Here is an 11,811-nt window from a genome sequence, read left to right as displayed (position 1 = left end):
CAGTGAAGAAACTGTTCTAGATAAAAGAAACAATTATAACAATGGTACACTTTAGCCTTATGAAGTAAACATAGGAAAAGCTGAGAGAGGAGAAAAATATTTTATCATGAACATAAGGAGATAAGATACTTGGTACTGGTTAGATGACTTAAAGTCCTTGTTGCACAACCATAATTAAGGACCTAGGTTTGGATGCCCTCCCCTTTATAAAAGTGGTAGAACATTCCTATAACCTTAGTGCTAAGAAGTAAGAGGCTCAGGACTCAAAGCAAGGGACCTGAGATGAAATCTCCTACAGTGCAAAAAGGGAACTTGTAGAGTTGATCTCCATTAGAAAGATAGGACATTAAGTGGAGGTTTAGAGTTGTCATCCCACAGTTAAAAATTCTGACCCAGAATTGTTCCTGTCTGAAAGAACCGCAGGGACAGAAATGGAGAACAGCCTGAGATAAAGGATGCCTAGTGACTGACCTGAATTGGGATCCAGCTCAAGGGGAGGCTCAGGGGCCTGACACTGTTACTGATGATGTGTTGTGCTTACAGACAGGAGCTTAGCATGGCTGCCCTTCGAGAGGCCCAACAAGTAGCTGCAAGAGTCAGATGTAGATAATTACACCCAACCACTGGACAGAAGCTACTGACCCCTGTGGTTGAATTAGGGAAAAACTGGAAGAAGCTGAGGATGAAGGCAACCCTGTAGGAGGATCAGTAGTCTCAATTAACCTGGACCCCCACGATCTCTCAGACACTGAGCCACCAACCCGACAGTATACACCAGCTGATATGAGACCCTCAACACATATACAGCAGAAGACTGCCTGGTCTGGCCTCAGTCAGAGAAGATTTACCTAATCCTGGAGACACTTGAGGCCCCAGGGAGTGGGAAGTTCTAGTGGGGTGGGGATGGGGGTGGGGGACATTCTCTTAGAAACTTGGTGCCAGTTATGGGATCAGGAACAATCAGAGGGCAGACCAGAGCAGGGATAATGACTGGTCTGTAAATAATAATAATAATAATAATAATAATAATAATAATAATAATAATAATAATAATAAAAGATGGAACCAGTATGGGCTCAGGACCTTAGTCTCCAATCAGTGTGGACAAAACAGCAAGCTCTAGCTTCAGTAAAAAGATCCTGTGTTAAAACTAAGGTAGCAAATTAATTGAAGACATCCTGATACTAACAGATGGCTTCAACATGAGTTCCCATGGGTGAGTGCACTTACATGAACATATGCACATACAACACATGCAAATACCCATATATACAAACACACACAGGAGGTGAAGGAGAGGTGGAGGGAAGCTAAAACTTTTAAAAGCACTCATTTGTCATTTTTTGTTGTTGTTGTTTTTATTTTGGCTTTGTTTGCATTTTTACTTGTTTGTTTTGTTTCATTTTTCTCCATTTAAAGATTTTAACATACGTTGTGAAAGAAAGTAGTAAGTAAGTTTAGACACTAGAATAACATGTCTTAATATGGACTTCCCAAGTTTTACTTGGGAAAAATTATTGGATTAAATGAAGACTTTATGAAAGGCACAGACGAATCAAAGGAGAGAAAAATCATGAAAAGGATCCAATATTTTAATAATTTAATTTTGAAAAAAAATGTAATTGGTTAGTTTATGCTCCTGTGGAATCTTTTGTGTCAGGTCCATATAGGAAAATATTATTTCAATAATTTGTTCATGGATAACATGTGGCATAAATTCCACTGAATTCCTTGAAGTGAAAACAGAGTCCATACACAAATGTGCTATATCCCAAGTGCTAAACTTACAAACCCAGAACTATACAGTAATACTAAATGTCATAATGCTTTCTAATGAAAGTGCAAAGTTCCAACTTAAATATCACTCAGGGCACGTGAAGAGACACATACTTTACTTTTTTGTCACATTTGCACAGAATATAGAAAAGGGATTCTTCTCTTTAAAAAATCCTATTAGTTTATTTTCCAGTGGATCTTAGAATAAGGTAGCAAACAAAACAAGAAGAAAATTACAGCCTTAAGAACTGCCAGACTAAATAGTGCTCTTTGAAAAGACTGTTGTTTTCTTTTGTATACAATTAAGGGCCAAAGCTATAATTTCCCATTTACTTCCCTTTGTTATTGTACATGTTGGGCCTTTACTCCAATTTGATTCCATTTGCTCTTTGTCAAAGAAAATCTTCCCACAGATTCATAATAACCACAGTTTTTGTTTCCTAAAACACATTATAAAACTGTCCCTGCCACTCTTCCTTTGACATTGGACATTTTCTATTATAGAGTTTAGTCCTCAGATGATTGAAAGCCTGTGTTATTCAGCTCTAATGGATTCTGTCTTAAGCTGCTTTAGTTTAGAATAGCCCATCCATAGATCTTCAAGTGCACACACTATGAAAGGATCGAGTTGTACTGTCATTGTTGCTGGAGTAGCTACCATGAAATCTTTCAGTTTATATTTTGGAGGTTGGATACTTAATTTGAACAAAAAAACATGAAACAAAAGTGAGCTGGAGGGCTTAGATCCATGCTACTTGATACTGGGTAGTTTGAACAGCAATTTAAGTTGCACTTGTTTTATTCATTTATTGAATAAACTTTGGTTTTGATTTCTATTATCAGTTTTTCTTCAGCTATTTTTTAAACTTAAATCATTTGGGACTGGGCAACTCACTTGTTCATAAAATTAAATTTGATATATCTTTATGTTTATTTTTAAATTTATGTACATTGGTTTTATACCTGAATTAATGTCTGAATAAGGGTGTCAGATCTTTTAGAACAGAAGTAACAGACACTTATGAGCTGCCATGTATATGCCTGGAATTGAGCCTGGATTCTCTGGAAGAGCAGGCAGTACTCTTAACCACTGAGCAATCTCTCTAGTTCCTAAGATTGCATTTTCATCATAACATTTCTTCTTTCTCTTTCCTCCTTCCAAGCCATACTACATAACCTTCTCTTTCCTTCAAGTTCATGTTTTTTCATCAATTGTTATTGAATGCATATATATATATATGTGTATATATTCACAAATATAATGATCACTTATGAAATGTGTAGATCCTCAGGATACATGTGGTTGTTCTTTCCTATTGAGCAAGGTTGATGGTCCTTGCTTATTAAAGGTATGGAGTGTAGATGATTAAGAGCCACTTGAGCTCTTCAAAGGACTTTAACAAAGAGAGTCATAGTTATTAATTCATAATAATTATGGTGACAAATTAACTATTTAATAATCATAAATAGTTTGGTACTTAGAACTCTCCAGACACAACTGACAGTGAAAGACTGGACTACAGGACACATGAGGTTTATATCCTAAACTGGATGAAACAAACATAATTAACATACTTACTGAGACCATTCTACTCAGAGTAGCTCATTCCCAAGAAAACTTGACAAGATTTGGCCTTTATTTTCATTTGCTGGTTTCCAAGATCAAATGGTAATTTCTTCTTTACATTTAAATAAGAAAATACATTAAAAGTACCAGTGAGTATCTGAATTGCATGGATTGATGGAAAATAGAATGGTATCTGTGATCAAAATAGGTTTTGGTATATTATTCTGTACATAAAATAATTAAAAACAGTGTTTCACCATAAAATTCCATTATCATTGAAATGCATGTCTCAAGTTGGGACATTGCAGTATAGGACTTTTCTTACTTCCAGGGCTAAAGAACTTGTTATATAAAGTTATTGAAAATATTAAAACACCTGTTTAGGGATGTCAATAAAGGTGTACATGTGTGAGTTAAGTTGAAAAAACAGTATTTAAGAGAAAGGCACAGACACATATCTTTAAAACCACAATGTTTTAGCTAAGATCTTTGAAAACACAATTATTTCAGCTAACATTGAAAACACAAATAACAGCTCATGTTGGTGAGAATTTGGAGCAAGAGGAACATTTCTTCATTGCTGGTGGTGGGAGTGTAAACTTACACAGCCACTATGAAAATCAATTTGGCAGTTTCTCTGAAAATTGGGAATCAATCTACTTCAACACTCAGCTCTACTGCTCCTAAACATATACCCACAGGACATTTCAGACTACCACAAGGACACTTGTTAAACTTCGTTCATAGCAGCTTTATCAATAACTTTATTTTCCACCCATGGAACAAAGACAAGTTCATATTTTACATACCAAAGCAGACCTGGCCTACAGGTTCTTCCCAGGTCTTCAGCCCAGAGGCTGAGTTGCCCTTCCCCCAGAGGCTCCTCCCTATATAATTCAGACAGTTTGCTCTTTCATCCCATCACTCTCCCCCGTCACCTCCCTTCTTCCTTTTCCTCTTCTTCTCTTTTGACATAAGCACCCTTTCTTCCTTTCTCTCTCCCTCTCTTACCCTCTCCCCTTTTCCCCAGGGCAACTTCCCTGACCTCAGGCTCTGGGGCCAGTGAACTTGCCTGTCAGAGAGCAGCATCCAAATAAGCCCGCCTTTAGTACAATCTAATCTGTTTTGAATTGACACATTTCACTGGCAGAGAAATAACCCATCAGATGGTACTGAACCCAGGAGATGTTGAGTATCCAGCCCAATATCCCTGGTCTTTTCTTGACCATATGGGGACATTTCTGGCCTTCTATTCTCTGCTAGAGGGGAGAGAAGGCCTTGAGACCCAGAGAGGACAAGTAACAAGGAGGGCTTAAGGAAAGATGCAAGCAAGGATATGGTATAAAATTCCCTAGAGCCTTGAGGAAGACTGGAGCTGAGGAGGAATAAGGTATTGGGGGGGGGAATACTGGGAGAAATGACTAGAATTGGGGGCATTTAATGGGAGAGGTATAGAGGCACCTGATACAAAGGAAACTCCATGAAATCTATAAGAGTAACCCTAGTAATGGGGGGGGGGGCAGTGAACCTGAACTGACCATCTTCTGTAACCAGTCAAGGCCTCGAACAAAGAAATTAGGACAGCAACCTGGCCATGAAAACTAGTTTGTCCTGCCTGCACAGTGTTCTGGAACTAGAGCGTAGCAGAATCATCCTCAAAGAAACCTGAGAGACTTCATTTAGTAACTGATAGAAACAGATGCAGAGTACCACAGCCAAATATTAAATGCAGTTTGAGGAGTCCTGTGGAGGAGGGAGAGGAAGGATTGGAGGAACCAAAGGGGTCAGAAACATAAGACACAGTCCACACAATTAATTGTCTGATACTCATGGGAGTTCTCAGAGATCAGGAAGAGCTCTGATCTAGGTCCTCTACATATATGTTATGGCTGAGTAGCTTGGTATTCTTGTGGGATTCATAACAGTGGGAATGGGGGCTCTCTGACTCTTTACCTCCTTGTGGCATCCTTCTCCTCCTCCTACTGGCTAGTCTCATCCAGGCTAATGGCATGTGCTTATTTTTATTGCAGCTTGTTATATCATGTTTTGTTGATATCCCTGAGAGACCTGTTCTTTTTGGGGGGAGGCAGACTGGTGGGGTGGGGTGGGATTGGATTCGATTTGGGAAGGGGGAATGGTTGGAGCGGAGTGGGGAGGAGACATAGAAGAATTTGCAGTCTGGATGTGATATATGAGAGAAGAATAAAGAGTAAAGAAAACAAAAGTAGCCAGGCGGTGGTAGCTCACGCCTTTAATCCCAGCACTTGGGAGGCAGAGGCAGGCGGATTTCTGAGTTCTAGGCCAGCCTGGTCTACAGAGTGAGTTCCAGGACAGCCAGGGCTACACAGAGAAACCCTGTCTCGAAAAACAAAAAAACAAAAAAACAAAAAAACAAAAAAACAAAAAAAAAAGAAAGAAAAAGAAAAAAAGAAAAGAAAAGAAAAGAAAAAAGGAAATAAATGTTCCTTTACCTAATACAAAAAAAAAAATATTGAATGCTCCATACCAATAATCCTGGTTCGATCAATGATTCTGAAAGCTAAACTCAAGCCTTGTCAGGCAACATTCTGCAGCAGATGAGATGGTATATAAAATACTCTCCAGTACCTCCAAAAAAGGGCACCAGAAAACAATGTCATATTTAGACTGCAGATGGTTTCCGGCTTGCTGCCTTTTAGCAAGTGTTCCTCCCTCATGTGTCTTCATATAGATACCTGAAACTCCTCTTCAAACATGCTGGTGTAGTAAGGGGACAATTGCAAATCACACTTTTAATTTGCCTTCTCATTATTTTCTATAATTTGTCACTAGAGGTCATTACTTTGGCAAAAATTTCTTCAATATTCCCAGGGTTAGCTTGGGATAGATAATCAAAATGTCTCTAGTATTTATGCCGAAACCCAGTGTCTCAGCATCTGCTCAGTGCCAATCATACAGAATCCTCAGTTGGGCCTCCTCAACCTTAGCACTACTGACATTTATGCTGAGTGAAAATGGAGGCATTGTAGTTAACCATAGCCTCTATAGCATTGTTTCTGGACCAGCTGTGACGACAAAAAATGCCTTAGGCTTTGTCATGAGTCATCTACAGTCAAAATACATTTATCCAAGAAACCACTGGCCTTGAATTAACATTATCAAAATGCAGCCACATTAAAAAAATGCCTGTGTCTAGAGAGCATAATGGAAATTCCTGGCTGCATTGCTATTACTAATATGTTCCCAAATCCCAAAACATTAAACGCCCCTGCAAATTCTCAGGTCTTCATTTCACAGGTTCCTGGCCAACATTTGATTAAAACAACTGCTACAGTCATATACTCTACTCTGTTTATGATAGCTAATTTATTGAGGGATCTATTCAATTTCTGTGAGATAAACAGAATAGAGAAGATGATAGGACATACTACATTAACTGCTACAACCCCTAAATGCTTCATTGTATTTGTATAGAATCTAAAACTAAAATATGTGACTATTATGTACAATATATGAGGCTAGCTATACTCACGTTTGCTACTTTGTAATCTTTACTTATTAAAAAGATATATAATTGTAGAAAAGAATATTGACATGAAATTTGAAGAAAAGTAAAAACAGAAAAAGCAGACAATATTTCATCTTCATGGGACTCTGTTGGATGCTATTTTCAGATAAAGTCAAATATAACTTACTGATAGAGGCAAATTGCAATCTCACATACATTTATCATTTTCTTACCAGGTGTAAGCTAAGATTTAATATCTTTGAGTCCTCAATGAAATTTGTTTGGGGTAACCCAGATCTGCTAATGCAAAAGAAATATTTAATTCACATGTAAGAATATGGTCCTTAGGATTTGCATGAGACTTTGAAATCTGCTTTCCTATTATAAGTTGTTGGGAATTTTCTTTGTATTGTATTGAAATTAGCACTAAATTAACCATACCCAACACCATAATAACAATAATATTAATAAAACCTATCCAAAAAATTAACAACAATAATAATGAAATAATGACTACAAAAGCACTTTCAAGTACAGCAAAATGTTGACATAGGTAAGATGTCAGGCAACAGGTAGAATTATTAATTATCATAGATGAGTTTCTTGTAATAATTTTGCAGGGGAATTAGAAAGAGAAGCGATTATATCAGAGAACATTTATAGGCAGATATTCTAAAGACAAATTTGCATCAAAAGGCAATTCTGTCATCTTTTTCAAGATGTATTCAAAACCCAACATGAGTCACTAGCCTCATTGGCTTGATCCTGCTGCAAGCTTTTATGGTCTCTGCAAAGCAAAGGTAACTCCCCTCATCTAGTCTCCCTAAAAACGTGGTATGACAAACATACAGACAACTCCCCCCGAAAAGTAATTTCAATAAAGTCTATGTTGAATTATGTATTTCTGTTGCTCCCAACCATTCAGGTAAACTACTTTTATTCACCAAAAATGGGAAGTCCCTTGCAGAATTAGCAAGCTCCATGTTATCTATGTGTTTCTTCTCATTTTCTTCCTCTGCTCATCTGTGCATCACTCTTCTTCAATGGTTCCAGAATTATTTCATGAACATAGCAAACATGCTTAAGTTCTAAGCTCCATATACTAGATTTTTACCCCAAGAATGTTATGCCATACCATCAAGAAGGCTAAGTGTCAGAACATTTTTCAAGTCTTTGCTTAATAATGTAATTTAGGTCTGTCCTAATTTGTCACCCTAATTTAAGGTAAACATCTTGAGAGGCCAGATCTTGTGTTCAAACTCTTTCTTAGAGACACTGACCTAAGGTTGAACTCCAGTTAACTAACAAGCCAGCACTTAGCACCTGTTTCCAGGTTACTCCTCAACAAAACCTGCTTCTAGTACCTGTTTCCAGTTTACTCTTTTTAACAAGTCCGCTTCTGGCACTTCCTAGCAACCACTAATGTAGAGGTAAGGAGAAGTTAAGTTTATAGTTTGGCTCCCAGCACCAGCTAATTATGTTAAGGACAATAAAATTCCATAATGGCCTCCAATCAAATGTGTGCCAGGCTAGAAACTCCTTTGCTGCTGGCTTATTATTTCCTATAAAACCTTGTCCCACTGAGAACTTCACCTTCTCTCCTCAGAGATGGCACTGTGGCCCAAGTTCTAGCTTGTAATAAAGAGACCCAAATGCAATTATATAGGAGTCAGCTCCTTGTTGGTCTTTTGGTGTAAACAGGCACAACAATCTCTATACATGGAAACTATTATAGACATAGACACAAAGACATGCCCCCCAATTACATGCATATATATATAGATATTAGCTAACATCCTTCAATTATATTCTAATGCATAGCATTTTTACATACTAAAATACAGTAATTAATTTATTTGGCTTTTTAATATTTTTTCTAATTGTATATGGAAGTCAGTGGCATTTGCATGTATATTCATTAATATGTTCCCAGCATCTTGAACAGCATCTGACACATGACAGTCTTTTAACACAGATATAAAGGAAAAATGAATTAGTGAAGTGATTTTAAGCCATGCATAAGTTTATCAGCATTATTTGCAGCATCAAAAGTCATCAGAGCAGCATTTGTTAAATTCATAATCGCACTACACAAAGTTAAAACATCCAGAGAGGTTTTAGAATGATGTCAAATATACTGCCAGTGTCTTTAAACTCTCTCCTTATTATAATGACTATCATTGTAAATTTTAGAAGTAGCACAACTCCATTGGTATTTGGCATGACACTAGAGATGGCTCCTTACTCTTAAACTCTGAACTTCCTTCTAATAATTTGTGTAGGATAAGGAGCATCAATACAATGTTCCAATGTTCTTGGCCTCAATGGATTCCCTTCCTTCCCCTCTTCTGCAGCTGGGGGTCTCTGCATCTGCTCCAATCAGCTGCTGGATGAAGCCTCTCTGATAATAATTGGGATAGACTCTGATTTATGGGTATGCCAAATGATTGGATTTGCCCTAAGTTTCTGGGTCATGCAGCTTCAGATTCCTGGCTATCCAGGTAGTGTAGGATATGGGCTCTCTCATGTGGTGGAGTGGGCCTCAAGTTACCTCAGTCATTAATGGGCCCTCCCATAAGCTCCATGCTACAATTTCTCTAGCACATCTTGCATGCAGGACAAGTTTCAGTTCAAAGGTTTTGTTACTGGGGTAGTGTACAAATTAAATCTTTCCAGATTACAAAAGATGGCTGGTTTAGGCTTGATATCCTGCATTAATAGAAGTCCTTGCTAGGGTCATGCTCACAGGTTCTAAGAACTTTCCATTGTGCTTGGTTTCCTTATTGCTTTCTAAATTCCTCCCCCATCCATTAGTCTCTCTATATATCCTCTTCTTCCATTCCTCCCCTGATAACCTGACCTATTTTATACTCATCCCCACCAATCTCTAATATACTTGTATAATCTATTTTATTTCCCATTCATAGGGAGATTCATGGGCCCCACTGTTCTTTACTTAACAGCTAATATTCACTTATAAATGAGTACATATCATATTTGTCTTTCTGAGTCTGGATGACATCACTCAGGATGATTTCTTTTCTAGTTTCATCTATTCAACTGAAAATTTCATGATGTCATTTTTAACTGTTGAGTAGTATTTTATTGTGTAAATGTACCACAGTTTTTCTATCCATTTTTCTGCTGGTGGACATCTAGGTTGTGTCAAATTTATGGCTATTATGGACAGAATAGAAATGAATATGGTTGAGCAAGTGTTCTTTGAAGTAGAAAGTTTTGGTTTCTTTGGAGACTCAGTTGTATTGTGATTTTTTTTTTTTTTTTTTTGGAAATTGTCTTATGAAAGGATGCTTTTGCTGAAACAGACATGTGAGAAGATGTTTTGCTAAGAACAGCTACATGGTGTTTTTCTAGAAACGACCAGGAAAGAGGGCACTTGATCTTTTGCTAGAGCAGATGCTTGAGAAATCACATGATGTTTGGGAAGGGTATAAATATAACCCAACAGACAGTGGAAAATACTGTGTGATATTGGTTCACCTTACAATTATTTGCTGGTCATCTTTGGGCTTTGGTGATGCTGTTCTTTACTGACTACACTGTGTGGTATTAGTTTACCTTGTCATTTTTTCCCTGATCATTGATTGTCATAATTTCATAAAAAGAAATGCACCAAAAACTTGTGGTGTTCCAATATTTTCTGACCCATGCCAATTGGCAGAGCCTTGTGGTTTCTTTTGGATCAACCTCATGTTTCTGATTTGTGAGTGGTGTTTGTGAGTAGATCGAACAACCTCTGTGCTAATGATTCATATGAACTGAACTACTGACATCCTGACAATGCAGATCGAATTTTCTCCAAAGAATTATTTCTAAACAGCTCAACTTCCTCCTTTGACCTCTTGAGTTTTCATTTCTACTACATTTGGTGAGTGGTGGACTAGAAGTAAAGTTAAGTCACTTAAGTACTCTTATTAAAAGTAGGTTTTGAAAAGTATAAACCTACAGTTCTTGTTTTAGGATAGAGTGTCCTTTGGATATATGCCCAAGAAGCTGAGTCTTTAGCTAGATCAATTACCAATTTTCTGAGAAACTGACATATTGATTTCCATTGTGGCTGTACAAGTTTGAACACCCACCAGAAATGGAGGAGTGTTTCTCTTATTTCATATCCTCATCATCATGAGCTATCACTTGTGTTATTGATCTTAGCCATTCTGACAGGTGTAAGGTGGAATCTCAAAGTAGTTTTATTTGAATTTCAGTGATGGCTAAGGATGCTGAATAATTATTTAGGAGTTTCCCTGACTTTTAAGGTTTCTCAATTGAGAATTCTCTGTTTAGATCTGATAACTTTTAAATTGAATTACTTGGTCTGCTGATATCTAGTTAGCCCTTTATTAGATGTGGAGCCAGTGAAAATATTTTACTATTCTGTAGGCTACTGTTTTGTTCCATTGATGGTGTCCTTTGACTTATGGAAGCTTTTCAGTTTTAGGTGATTCCATTTATTGTCAATACTAGTACCTGTACTCTCAGTATTCTGTTTAAGAAGTTGTCATGTCTGTTTAGGAAGAGTCCATGCCAATGTATTCAAGACTATTTCCCACTTTCTCTTCTATCAGGGTTAGTATATTAGGTTTTGTGTTCAGGTCTTAGATCCACTTTGATTTGAGTTTTGTGTGGGGTGATGAATATGGATCTATTTGCATTTTTCTACATATAGATATCAAGGAAGACTAGTACCTGTTCTTATAATAAGAAAATAATAAGATTTCATTAAAAATAAAGATGAAATAATAAATGATAATAAAACAATAATTTTTCTTAAAAGGAAATTAAGAATGTCTCTTAAACATTGATTATTACTTTCTACTTAAGTGTGTAGTTATGTTTGTTGTGTGACCTATTTTTGCATTGCCTTTGGGGCAAGTCTTATCATTTTTACCCTGTCAAATAGTTAAATGTGAGCAACCTAGTCATTTCAAACTATTATATTTGTATCTCGAATATAAAATGC

The sequence above is a fragment of the Arvicanthis niloticus genome, chromosome X (assembly GCF_011762505.2).
Source record: "Arvicanthis niloticus isolate mArvNil1 chromosome X, mArvNil1.pat.X, whole genome shotgun sequence".
Lineage (NCBI taxonomy): Eukaryota > Metazoa > Chordata > Mammalia > Rodentia > Muridae > Arvicanthis > Arvicanthis niloticus.
Note: the sequence above shows the minus strand (reverse complement) of the source record.